Source organism: Haliaeetus albicilla, chromosome 27 (assembly GCF_947461875.1).
Source record: "Haliaeetus albicilla chromosome 27, bHalAlb1.1, whole genome shotgun sequence".
Classification (NCBI taxonomy): Eukaryota; Metazoa; Chordata; class Aves; order Accipitriformes; family Accipitridae; genus Haliaeetus; species Haliaeetus albicilla.
This window is the reverse complement of record NC_091509.1, coordinates 7,290,162-7,304,541: the sequence shown is the minus strand read 5'-3', so window position 1 is coordinate 7,304,541 and position 14,380 is coordinate 7,290,162. Positions and strand designations below refer to the sequence as shown.

At 35.8% G+C, this 14,380-nt stretch overlaps 1 long non-coding RNA gene across 2 annotated transcripts in view; it reads left to right on the top strand.

Moving 5' to 3' along the window:
- Positions 1-14,380, top strand: part of LOC138682323 (uncharacterized) — a 96,408-nt gene that overhangs the window by 21,804 nt on the left and 60,224 nt on the right. The window contains exon 2 of one of the 2 annotated variants that reach the window (XR_011322427.1): positions 13,742-13,782. The exons of the other annotated variant lie outside the window; for it this stretch is intronic. This is a non-coding gene — a long non-coding RNA (uncharacterized lncRNA). The remainder of the gene's footprint in view (positions 1-13,741; positions 13,783-14,380) is intronic. 2 annotated transcript variants of the gene reach the window in all.

The window sequence follows — 14,380 nt, the reverse complement described above, 5'->3', positions numbered from 1 at the left end:
AGGTAGTATTTACATAATATAGTGTAGCATTTAGTTTTTGGAAGGCATGAGCATCACAAAAGATTTAAAATGTGAGAAATACAATAACCAGAAATTTTAATTACCTGTAACTGCAAATCAGCCAGTGGATTGTAGATATACCTTTCAAAAGCGCCTGTGGTAATTTATTTTCCCCGGTTTGAGACAAATACTTTTTTTGTCCTCGCAGCACATGTGAAGGACCAAGAAGTCAAATGTCTCTTTCTCTGTGGTAATAAAGTAAGTCAACTAAAGGAGAAAAAGAAATCTATCTCCAAAACTTTTTGCATAATTCTTACCAACTTCAAAGTTCTAGGAATACAAAAAAGAAATATCTAGTATACTGAATAAAAGTGCATTGTGCAGGACTGCATGAGCTCTGAGGGTAATTTAAATGAGGTTAATATAGTAGTGGTTAAAACAGCATGTGAAAGTTGTTTGCTGTAGCTTATGTCCTGTTTGCATTCTCATTCCATGCCAAGCCAATTCTCCTGATGAACATAACTGAGAAGTTATTTGTGCCAGTATTCACAATTTTAATAACATAAACTAAGTGCCAGTTCTTCTTGAATATGATGAGAAATAATTTATAATGCCTTTGTCAGATTATTGGAATACATACATATGTATTAAAGTAGGAAGTGTAGTTGCAAAATTTGAAGAATTGTCTTAAGTACCAAGAGACTCCTAAATGTCAGGAAAAAAATTCAGTTGTCTCCAGCAATTCAGACTTGAGAAAACCCACTGCAAACTTGCCATCATGCCTAGAGATCAAAGGGTGTCCTTGTCATTTTCAGAATTAATCACAGGAGCTTGACACACTTCTAAGATAATACTATGAAAAGAGAGAAACTTTGCCAAAAGTAAATTTATTTTTATGTTTAAGCATTACAAGCTTGAATTTAAACTTTAACTGTCATTATAGAGAATTTGAATAGAATTTATCTATGTCAGTAGATTAATCGTGATTGACTAATTGGTTTGACAGTGCAGTGCCAGTATTATGATAACAAACAGTCCCTGTCCCAAATAACCTACAATGGAAAAGAGAGAAGACAAGAGTAAGAGGCAAAGTAGAATAAATGCTATAACTAGGATAAATATAATTCTAGTTCCAGAGGGTTCTTCTGGGGTTTTTTTTCTGTGTTTCTGTGTGTAATAATGAGAGGGACTACAGTGCAGGGGAAAAAATTCAGGGAGGGGAATTTTGAAGAAAAAAATGTGAAGGGAACAATGCTGGGAAAAGAGGGAATATATAAAATGAAGATAAGATAGTCAATTGAGAGAGAAGAAAAAGAGCAATCACATTGTCTTTGCAAGAGAAAGCTTGTTCAGAACCAGAGAAATTTCTCTTCACAGCCACAGATTTGTAAATTATAGACCTATAATCATTGAATTGAAACAATAATATGTATTTTTTTTCTAATACCACAAATAACTGGCTACAGTATGTCAACAGCATATAATCATTAACATTTTTCTTATTAAATTAAAATTAGTTTCCTTAAGTAATTAATCAATTAATTTTGAAGCATGACACAGTCCTGAAAATTCAAGTGATTTATGGATAGCTTATGATCACAACTAGAGGTAAAATATAGTGATTTTTCTATTTACTGGATTATTGACTGAGCTCTTGTCTCAGCAAAACACATTAATTCATTCTCTGTTTGGAATTTGGGTGTGTGTTTTGGGTTTTTCTGGTTTATTTTGGTTTTGAGAGAGAGACAGAGAGAGCGAGCACATCTTGGCTTTGTTGTCCGTGACCTGGTAAATCAAATGAGCAGGACACAAAACAGCTCCATGCTATTTGCATTCTGAATCTGAATAAAGCACTGTGCATTGTTTTTGGTAACACAAATAGCAGTTCAGGAAAAAAGATCACAATTATTGTTAGAAAGGGTCGGCTGGATATGTTATATTTCTCATCTTTTTTGGGGGGGGATTTCACAGCTGCAGCCTTGGTGATTATTTCTTTTCCTCGTGATTTTAAGAATAAAATGCAGTGATACCAATTACAACAACTCCCATTTCTGTGGGTTCTAAGCCTTGCTTACCTTTACTGTGTTACTGGTATTTTTTTTCCCCTACAACTGTACAAAGATGTTCACATGCATAATGAAAGGATAATTATAAAATTCACATAGAATTTTGGTTTCTAAGGCCAAGTATTTTGAGAGCCAGAAGGTACCATGAGTGCTTTATGATTACATTTACCAACAGCATGACAACATACACTTCAGTGTATTCAAAGGAAAACATAATCAGGTAGCCAAAGGAGGACAATTATCTTTCATACTAATTGGCAAGTTCCTTTTAACCTTTAATTAACTGTGAATTTTCAATAGGTCTGAATAGTCTTGTTAGGTTTCTTGCTGGTAGAAGGTCATGGAAATATCTTTTCTCCTGATTGCACAGATGCAGTATAAATAAAATATAGATGCATATACAATATATAAGGTCATAATCCTCATTTGCACTTTGAAGTGCATAAAGTATGACAATCTTACACTGCTGAAAGCAGCGGTGCTGCCAGGAGTTTTTACTTGTAGCTTCAAAAGAAAATTCAAATAGATTTTGCATTCTCGGTTTGTTTCTCTTGGCACATTTTTGATACAATCAGCAGCAGTTACTTGAAAGGCTCAGAACTGATTAGCATAGAGCCTAATATGCCTTCTTTAGATGCTGTCCTAGAGAATATTCCCTGCAGAGCAAAGGTTAAGATGCACAGAAGAAACAAAACGCCGTTCTCCTGAGTGCTGAGTTATTCAGCATTCTAGAGACCGCTTCCTTTAAGATGTGCTACTCCCTTTTGGTGGGTAGTTTATTATAGAAAATACAAGAAATGCTACATTTTCAAAACATTTCTACCATATTATCTCTGCAAACAGATATTTGACAATGCAGCGTGTTCATGTTCATATGTATTTGTCACATAGACTGATGTATTATATAGCTGTAAATTAAACCTCTAGGCACACAGTGGCTAGGAAAGGGTGTTACAAAAGAAATGGTTTGGATCAAAACCCCTTGTGACACAACATTTTGCAGGTGTACAGGCAGTAGTAATAAGTAAGACCTCAGACCATTCCAGTCATATGGGTTACATTGATTTGTTTCCTGATTAAATAAAACAGGTAGCAAAGCAATATGCATTATGCATGATATGAATAGCTTCTTGTTTCCAGCCTTGGTCAGGTTCCAGTTAAAAGGCAATGGCAAATCCTATGACGATGGTTATTGAGTCTTCAGTATCCACCTTGCTTGTGATCAACTTTTTCTTTTTGTTGTGCTTTTTTGCTTTCAAATTATAGTCTTATTATGCAGCTGACTGCATGTAAATATCTTTGTTATATACATGAATGCTGCTAAAACTAATTTTTGTATACTTTTAAACCTTTTTCCTAGTTGAGTTCTACCTCTGAGATGCCTTGTTTCTTGTTTGAAGCATCACTCACATAGGTATTATTTGTTTTCTTGCATCAAATTGATTACAGTATCCTATCAGCAGCAATCAGGTGACCATATCTTTGTGTTAGTGGATTTTCTGATTACTTGAGGCATAAGGAAGAAAGAGAATATGTGAAGTATGTTACCCAAATTGCTATTTCTTAGAGATTCACTGAGACACATGGGGGCAAGAGAGATAGTCCAGCCTTATACATAGCAGAATGCAGCTCTGTGAAGGAAAAAAACAGAAGTCAGGCTAACCATGGCTTCCCTTTTTCTTTCTATACATATCCAAAGACCTACTTCTTTTCACTTCTGTCTCATGTACTGTATGCATAACCTAGCAGAATTACCTGATGAAGCTCTTTCACCTCACTATATGTGATAAAAACCTATCTTGATGAAGAAAGAACATTTGCGAGACAGTACAAGAACTCACTGGCAAACTGGTTCCTAAATTGCTGTTATGGAAAAATTGGGACTACATTCCTACTGTATGCTGAGTAATGTTAGTGATAGTGTTAACAATAATTTTATGGAATGAGGACTTGGGTAGGATGTTTTGTCTCTGCAAAATATGTTAACATCTGTATCAAATGATGGATTTTTTCAATTATGGTTTGATTCTGATAAAAATCTTATTAAAAAATGAGAGAAACAAAAGAATTTTAATAAAATAGGATCATGACAGCATTTGAACTTGCCTGTGCAGTGTAAAAGACATACTTCAACCACAGCAAATCTGATATTACTGTCTGTATGTTGCTTTTGTTTATAAGTTAGAAAAACAAAATGGACTGTTCATGATCATCCAGCCTTCTCTGCCCTTGGAATCAAGGCTATTATTTGGAAAGTATTTTGTCTACTAAGGGCCAAATGGCTAACAGAGTAAAGGTCGTCTGTGCAATCTATATCTGAGACCTGCTAAAATAAGGCCACTTCATCTCATGCTGTATGCCGTCCTCTTCACCCCAGCAGCATTCACAACAGTAATAAATGTGGAATAGTCCCAACAGAGACATATGTTGGGATATAAAGAAAAAAGTGTTTCTATCAAGAGAAAACATGTTACGAAATTACATATTGAGTGAGTTAGATCTTTTCCTCATACATAGAAGAAACACTATGCCACGCAAATAGCGTATCTTCTCAGCAGTGGATTAGGAAGGAACAGTCATTCTCACTGGAACCCTGGAGAGGGGAAAATAAAACATTTTCAGAAATTGCTAAATTTGCTTTCTTGGATTTCTTGTGATATGACAGGCCAGATCATTTTGGCTGTGCTCACAGTGATGAATGTCTTTCCTTACAAGTAGTTCCAACTAAAAAAATAAGATTATTCACTTAGGCAAAAAGCACCTTCAAAATGCTAGATAGGCATACAAATAGGAAGAATTTGTCATCACCTAGCAGCATTATTTTACACTCTTTCCTTTGAAAAGAGTGTAAGATGCTTTAGGATTCTGACTACTACGTTGTAACCAATATGAAGCTCTTTATCAGTAATTGCACTTCTTTTTCAAACTAACAGCTTTCCAAGGAAAACACACAGATAATGAACAAAGTATTCTTGCCATGTCAAAGATAGTATGTAGACTGTTTGCTGTAGTGATTCAATGGAACACTTGTATGGATGGAAGACCTCTGCATCAGCCTTGAGGGACAATATTTGCCTAACCTTTGCCTGAGCTTCTGTGGATGTACTGATTTTGTTGCTTTGTTGCATTTGAAAGGCTCAAACTATAGCTGGAATACCCAACACACTCATTTTTCCCTAACTATTTAGCAAAATAGGACTGTGTAGAACAAGTTCATTCACTTCTGAGAACAGGAATATCTGCCTCTTATTAATTTCTTGCAAGGAAATAGACCATACTTCCTTAAGGGACCAATAAGCTGTTTCTAATGATATATGTTTGTATAAATCTGAGAATTAAGAATTTTGTTTGTAATACAGACTAGCGATATCATTCTTTTACATAGCAAAAATTGTCAGGCTTTTTACTTTCTTCCCAGAAAAAAAATTTCAAGTGGTAAACCCCATCATTTTATCTCAAAAGTAATTATATATATATATACTTTTACAGCAATCTATGCTTACTGTGGATCAACTTGAGAGTTTAGCACATTGTTGCAGCAGCAGCTAAAAATCAAGACCTGCTGTAGGTCCATATCATGATATGATATGATATGAAACAAATGGTGGAACTCCATATTTTTCTCTGCTGCATGAAGATTCATAAGCTGGAACATATAAATCCTGTTCCACATCTTTAGGTGCTCTCAGCTGGCTCTGCCTGTGAACTACATCCCAGTTAATACAATGCTCTCCCTTTCATAAAATCAACAGACTTCAGATTTACTTTTTAAAAGTAGATGCATATGAGCATGTGTCAATGAACAGCACCAGTTTTCAGGTTCCAAACAGTTGTTGAAATAGATTTTCTTTTTATATATGATTCGTCTTTATGGAAGTACCCTGACAAAATTTGCCATAAATAAGTGTCTAAGAAGAAATAAAAGTTTTTGCTATGTATAATGTTAGCAAAAAGCTACAAGAAAAAATATTTGATAGTTACTTTAGTTCAAATTTTTGTTTCAGGCCCAGATTACTTATTAGGTAGCTTTAACGAGTCAGAGACAAGGAGCTGAATAAAATACCGTTTGAAAGTCAGAATAAAGTGGTCATCTGTTACTGGCTGTGTTTGCTTTTGGCACTGGAAGGATGATCTTTGTAAGGTAGAGGTTAACTGTCCTGAGCCATAAGATATGATTGTGTGGTAACAGGATAAACAGCCTGCACTTGTTTAGGAAGTAGTTCATGACACAGCTTCTGACTGTAATTTAGTCTTTTCTAAAAAAGGTTTGCAGTCTCTGTTTGTTGTCCTGCAGTGATATCGAAGTACCTATCCCTCACAGGGACAGATTTTGTGAGCTGTTCCCAAAATATTAACTTAAGAGTCTAGATCACTGATTTCTATCAAGGCTGTCTGATATTACTGAAGAGTTATTTCCTGACAATGTGGAGCAGTTGGGAAGCAGATCAGATCTTTCCTGTCTGCTCCTTTGACTTCTATAAACTGACCAAGAGTTTAGTGGACTAATGGAAATTCTTCAAATATTTAAAACTGGAGTAGGGTTAATATGGACTGGTAGCTATCTGCCTGTACAGGTCTGTTGCATCAGGATGGAGAAGTAGTCATCACATAGAGTGCAATGGAGATACTGAACTGCAAAATCTGTAAGAAGCCCAAACAAGATTACTTCTAAAGTAATTTAACTATTAAATCCTCTCTTCCTCATGTTTGGAGGAAAGTCAGCACTCAGAACATCCTTATTGTAAACCCATATAGGATATGAGAACATTTTTTACCTTCAGCTTTCTTCCCTTTGGGCTTAACCTTCTATATTTCTCCTTTGAGAGGTAACGTGTTGAATGTAAACAAGCAAACTGTTATGAAAATCAAAGATAAGTCCATAAGCGATGTGTGATACAGCCTAAAGTAAACAACTGGATATAATTTAGCAGTTAGAGTGATTTTATAACACCTCATTAGGAAAAAAGAAACCTTTAAAAATCGACAAACCATTTTTTTTTTAATCTTGCTTTATCTTTCCCTTTAAGATAAGTGATTATACTTTTGCGGCAGAAAGCATCAAACACCAGGTCAAAAACCACCAGGTGGTTGCGTTTGCTTTTCTTCTAGTCTATGTTTAAGAGTTTGAGTGTTGTGAACTAATCGAGTGATCATTAGAGCTGTTTTCTTTGCATGTCACTCTAAAAGACTGGCTGAGAGTGCTGCAAAATGCAGGTGCAAGCCGAAAATAAATGAATTATAAGGATTGGCAGTGATGGTTTGTGAAGCATCATTTGCTGGTTATAGCTATGTTAATCTGCTTTGTTACAGCTTGCTTTCTATCTCAAAAGCATTCTCTCTCATTGTTTTGTTTTCAAAGAAGATTCCTCTCAGTCAAAGTAACACTTCCTTAATTTTCTTTGGAAGGAGCCCACTTCTGTTATGTAAAAGTAGCTATTCTCCTAAAGGAAAAGATTATTTAAATGTGCTAATGTATTACTTAATGTGAAACTTCTTTATTTTAGTAAAGTCTATTTTCAACATCATAGGTGTTTCTTATATATGAAAGTAAAACTAGACCACTTTTCCCACTGTTATCTGAATTTGACATGTCTGATCAAATCTAAGATATAAATCACTGTCTTTTCATATTTGTATTCTATGTCATCAGCTCTAGAAAGCTAATGGGTACAATTTCAAACACTGGAATTTATTGCCAAAAAGCCAAGTCTGATTGTTTGCTTTTATGCTATATTGCTCCCATTGTAAAGGACTCCATTCAGTTGGGAGTATGTTAATGCAATGCACTCATTAGAGAGGGACACAAGTGAGATTGCATGAAATATGCCATGAATCAGTCTTTGGCTCTGACAGTACTCTCAAACTCTTGCCTGTGTAAGTATGCATAAGTTCTGTTTGAAAAGCTGCCAAGTTATTCCTACATTTTGAGGATTTTACTAGCTGCTGCTTAAGTATACCAGGACATAGAATTCATGACCTCTTTTTTTTATTATCCCATCTCTGCTTAAACCACAGATACCATCTTTTTTCTGCAGACTTACAAGCACTAGAACCAGTTGTCAGGAGTTGAGCCTGGCAGACAGTAACTGACTGAAATTTTCACCCAAATGCAACATTATACTTGTAACAAGCAAAAACAAACCACAGAATTGTTGGAGGCAATAAGATCTTGACATGTTCAATTTGTGATAAAACTGAACTGTTTGTTTATAAAGAAGACCAACAATATTTGGAGGTGATTAAGTGTGGCTACATATTCTAGAAGGTTATGAAGTTCTGCTGAATTTTCATAGGCTCAAAGGTAGACAGAAAAGTCACTAATATCTGCAAATGGCATTTGTTTTCCTCCACAAACTCTAAGAACCTGTAGAAATATAAATGAATCATTCTTCTGCTTTCATTGCACACTCATCTTCAGGGCTTTGCCTCTTATCTATGCAGGAAAATACAGGTTTACAAATTGAAGCTTTTGTACAGATAGCCAGGAAAACAAATTAAATGTATTTTATAACATCTACCTACTGTAACCAGTCATGTTGATTATTCAAAGCAAAGAATTAGCATCTTAGATCAAACAGGTGAATAAAGGTGTCCTGGTTTCAGCTGGGATGTAGTTAACTGTCTTCCTAGTAGCTGGTACAGTGCTATGTTTTGAGTTCAGTATGTGAAGAATGTTGATAACACTGATGTTTTCAGTTGTTGCTCAGTAGTGTTTAGACTAGAGTCAAGGATTTTTCAGCTTCTCATGCCCAGCCAGGGCACCTGACCCAAACTGGCCAACAGTGTATTCCAGACCATGGGACATCCCATCTAGTTTAGGAACTGGGAAGTGGGGGGCAGGGATTCGCCGCTCGGGGACTGGCTGGGTGTCAGTCAGCGGGTGGTGAGCAATTGCCCTGCGCATCATTTGTACATTTCAATCCTTTTATTACTACTGTTGGCATTTTATTAGTGTTATCATTATCATTATTAGTTTCTTCTTTTCTGTTCTATTAAATCATTCTTATCTCAACCCAGGAGTTTTACTTCTTTTCCCGATTTTCTCCCCCATCCCACTGGATGGGGGGGAAGTGAGTGAGCGGCTGCGTGGTGCTTAGTTGCTGGCTGGGGTTAAACCACGACAAAAGGTTATTATATGAGAGCAGACATCTTTACTTATCTTGACTATCTTCCATCAAAAATACCTATTTGATCCAGCTGCATGCTTTTCTGTATTATAAATGGCTTGCCTGTTTTGTTGGGGTTTTTTTCCTCTAGAGCAAATAGTATTAGGACACTGTAGAGTGTTGTTTTCCAACTGAATTATTAGTAGTCATAGATGTTTTCAGAATTTCAAGGTTGTGCATTTTTGCTGTGTTTACCTGAGCCTCCAAGTGCATCCTCTTGCTTGGCATTCATGATCTAGGATAACCATGATCTCCTTTCTTTTCTTAGAGGTTTAGCTGTTGCATGTGATTGTGTATGTCAGTTATTTGTCAACAGAGCACAGGAACTTAGTAACAGGGTTGACCAATTAAAGCTTGTCAGACGCAGTTCAGTTTCCATTTATACCTGTAGCAAATCTCCCAACAAAGGCTAGTGATGGTAGGACATTATAAAAGTTTAGAAGATTTGTTTGAATAAAGACCCAAACCCCTGAGATTTTGGGTGCTATGAAACTCTCAGGAGTTTCCTTTTCATATTTCATTTCTTCCTATCTATGGACAATTTTGAAATACCACAAGGGACACTTTTTTCTTGCAATGTTTTTTCAGTGCCATTAGACAGCAGCAAAATTTGTGTGGTGGTTTGATCAACTGAACTACACTGTTTTTGAGACGAGGGTGTTATTCGTATCTTTTCTGATATCTTATTGAACTAATGCTATTTATCTAATTGCTTTGAACTATTTTTCCCTCTCCCACCATCAATTTAGATTGTGAGCTCTTCAGTGCTGGAACTGCCTGTCTCTATATGTTTGTGTAATGCCTATCATCAAAAGGCCATTACTTTGTTATCTAGGCATGACTCAGGTGCAGATAATAATAACAGGTCCTCGGCTGGCTTGCCAAGAGAGTGCAAAGCTGCGAGCATATTCTTTTTAATAAGTGCTTGCGAGCATCATAGCCTATCAAAATGTTTAAATCAGATTAAGGTATGGCAGAAAATTTGGGGGGTTTATGCCATCATTCTTCTCTAATTGTGAATTACAAATGCTTTGTTAGGAAGAATAAGCTTCCAAAACCTTACAAATGAAAAAATCTTCAGTTGGGTTGCCAAAAAAGGCTTCTGACTGTATAGAGTTGTACAAAGAAAAGGAAAAGAAAATCCAGAGACAGGAGACCACACTGCTGCACAGTCTTTGAATGTATAATAATTCTAGTGCCAGACTTCAGAGTGCCAAATTGGCACTTACTGTAATCCTCCCCTTTCCTAGTGTTACACTCAGCAGTCAAAAAAACCTGGAATGAGTGGAAAGTGTTGATTTATCTCTGGGGAAGTCCGATGCCAACATTTAAAAGGAGGATAGGGAGGATGCAAGTATAAGGGAAAAGTGAAGAGGAAAAAGGAAAGGGGAATAGAAAAGTGAGGGAAAGGAGAAAATGGGATAAAAACAGAGATACAAAGGAGCAGAGAGTGCAAAAGCATATGAAAAAGAGATAATAGAAAGAAGAATTACTGTGGAAGTAATATTTAAAGTCAAAGGTTTGCCATCAGTTCCTACTGTGCATAAAAATTGCATCTTGTCTCAGAGTCATTTTCCATCCTGAGTATTCAAATACTTACAGAGAGGCAAAGATCCCCTTGGCAGAACTTCCCCATTGAGTTATATTCTAAGTGACCTAAACAAAAGACTTGGGTTTTTTTTGTAAAGCATCTGTCGGTATGATGTTTTACCAAGTATCATACACAGTTTTGAGAATCAAGAAGAAGGAGTAAAATGCAAGCAGACACACACACACATACAAAACCAAAGCCAAAATCCAAAACAAAACCACCCTTGAATGAAAAATGTTAAAGTTGCTCCTATCTAAATATGATCACCAAAAGCAAACGTACTTGCGAGAACAGTCATATTCAGACTATAATGATTAATTGTCCTATGGCACACAGTTACCACAGGAAATGGCTCCTTAGATAGAGTGGAACTAAATAAGATTTGTCCTGGGGTGCGTTATTGTGTAGTGCAGCGGGTGAAAAACTTATGTAAAAACATCTTATACGTTACCTCTACTTCATCTCTTAGGACTAGCGCTTCTGTGTGAGGAGGCCAGCTATGAGCACGCAGAAACAATCTGGAATCTCTGCTGTTAGTTTGCTGGGTAATAAACTCACTAATCAGTCATCAGGGATCTTGGTTTTTTTCCTGAGTGGTCAAAGCTTGTTTCTGAAGAAAATGAAATATTTCTATTATATACCAAAATAAATGTAGGGGAAATGTCATTCCTGACTTTCTCAAAAAGTATAATGTTATGCCTTGAAAAAAGATATCTTACATTCTCCAAGAATCAGACTGTAAGATGTAGTGCATTCTTAGGCTCTTTATTCACAATAACTCAGAATGTGACTGTCCCTCTATTAGGTAAAGGGTAGCAACCCCCACTACATATCTGTAACTCCCCCACTATCTGTGGATGAAACTGTGCAAAATTTTTGAGGGCGTCAAGATGTGAAGTATCAAGCTGATACTCAAAGTAAGAACAAATCTGTTATATAAAGTAAATACATTATATATATATATTTTTATATATATATTTATTATTACCAAAAAATCCATCATCAATCATTTCAGCATTTTGTTGGAGGAAAAAAACCATTCCACTGCAAAAGGCACCCCCCCCTCCTTTTTGCTTCAAGTCAGTAATAATTTGTTACCTGAAATGGAAGATTTTAAATAAAGCATATAGTTTCTGAGAAGAAAATTTATTTTATCAAAACTCAATTCTGTGCAGATAATGAGGATTTTGACCTAACTTAATGATCAAATTAAGAAATGAGTGGGAAATTGTGTGTCCACTGCCCTCCCCGCCCCCTGCAGTATCCTCCCCCTACTTTGAATCACGCCGTAGGTACTTGACAGAATGTTTCTAATTTTAACTGATTCAGTGATTTGCTGTTACTTATTTTGAAAGAAAAGCTATCAGAAAAGCTTCACAGGGTTGTTATCATGGGGGAAAAGGACAGCAGAGATGTGTTGTGTATGTTGCTCTGGGAATGTTCAAATTCAGTGGCAACCTGAACTTTGATGAAAATGATTGCACCTCTAGTAGGACTATGTTAGGAAATGTTAGTTTACTTTATAGAATTAATAAGTGTGTGCATAAGTGCAATTTTCAAGTGGTAAAGTGGTTCCTCTTGTGGTAGAAAGAAAGGAAAACAATCTATCCAGAACATATTTACATTTACCTCGAATTAATCAAAAGGATAATTTTTTTTAGTAAGTACAAATAAGATGGGTGCAAAAATGACAGGAAACTTTTTAAAATAAATGCTTTCTAAAGTCTGTGATAATTACACTTCCTTGTAAAATAGGTAGAGGCCACGACTGCCTTTCCTCCTTAATGTCATTATTTCATTCCTCATGGGCAAAATTCCTGCAATTTACAGGAAAGATCAAGACTGTCTCTCAATGAAAGTTCCAATTTGCCCCAAAGTATATAACGCAAGGTCAGGAATAGGAATTAGTGCAAAATGACAATGTAAATTGTTTCAAATACCATTTAGTTCCAGGGAAAATCTGTTTTCATAATTAAGACTATACATTTTTATCTTAAGATCACACAATCTCATCTGCTGTGGTATCTGGTTAGATCATATGTGGCATACCTTTTATTGCTCCATTGCATTACCATTCTTTTTATAAAATTTCTGTTCAACAATCAATTCACTATGATATTTTTTTCTCTTTTGAAATCAAAGTTTTAATTCTGGGCAGGTGGCTGTTATTTGAAAAGAGGAGGAGGGAAGGGACAGAAAAAAATCTTCAGTAGTTAGAGGTTTTCTGCCACTGTTCTATTTGACAAGGGAAGTCTTTACAGGTGATTGAAATAGTTCACTTTGTGCAGGAAATTTGTAATATTCCTGTCGCTTTCTGCATGCAGATGACAAGCTGCTGCCAGCTGTACAGCATCATTTGCTGCAGCTTCGGGGACTTTAGTGATTTCCATCCATTCAAATTGGTCCAAACCACTGAACTATTCCCATCTTCAGCATTTGTAGAGCCAGACCAATTTGCCCTTATCACAACAGTGTTGCCGAAGGCTTTGTGAATTACAAGCTGTTTCTCATGTTTATTGATGGACTGATATTTGGGAAAGGACCAAAATAATAATAGTAAAAAAGTACAGTTTATTTCCATTGGAATTGAATTTTTCTTTCTTGCTTGCTTGCTATTTACCTTCCAATTTTGCTTTTCCATTTTTGGGGGGATGGTAGTGGGATAGGGGGACATGTAGAGCTCAGTTTCTAAATGTGAGACCTCTGGGAGAAGGAGCTGAAGTAATTGAATCGGATTAGACAAGCCAGCAGAACAAAGTCACATTCCATGAGGTTTTTCCAGCATTGAGTAGATGAATAGTAATTATTTAAGGATTAGTGCAAGTCTAAGATGTGGTCCACTCTGAATACTCTTCACCATATATAAACAAAAGCAAGATGTAATATATGCTATTTAAGCTTCTTTTTATCTATAATAGATTTCTTTTAAAGCTGCAAGAACTTGAAAAAATCCTGCATGGTGAGTAAGCACTCTTACTGTTTTTCAATAAAGAATTAAACGCTTTAAGCTTTAATTCTGAAGAGATTCTAAAGAGAGCTTAATTAAAGATACTTACTCCAGCTATAAATTATGTCCACCCTCATTCTGGTGGCTTTTGGTTTGTTTTATTTTTTTTTTAAGTACAGCAGCAAAGAAGAGAGGAATATTTTAAAGTGACAGGTTCACTTGGGTTTTTAATTGTTTATGGTATCCATATTTTTTGTAGTTTCTGAAGTCTTCCAGCTTCGCAATTACACCTACTTTTGGCCACATCTTTAAAAGTGACTTACAAAGCTAATTTTAAACTAGATTTGAACCCCAGTTTTTTAATTAACTGTATCTGTAGTGATCAAATAAGGACATTAGACCATTGTACCTCCTGACAGACCTTTAAAAAAACCTGTGTATTTTCTTCATTTCAAATTCTGTCTCCCAGTACATTCTAAAGATTAATTTGGATGCATTATGTGATAGTACCACACATATCAGAAGAATCATGCTTTGCAATAAGCTGTAGTTCCTAGGTGGTTTTTCTGGAGAACCATGAAGTACCATAGTGGGAGATGAATAAAGATGA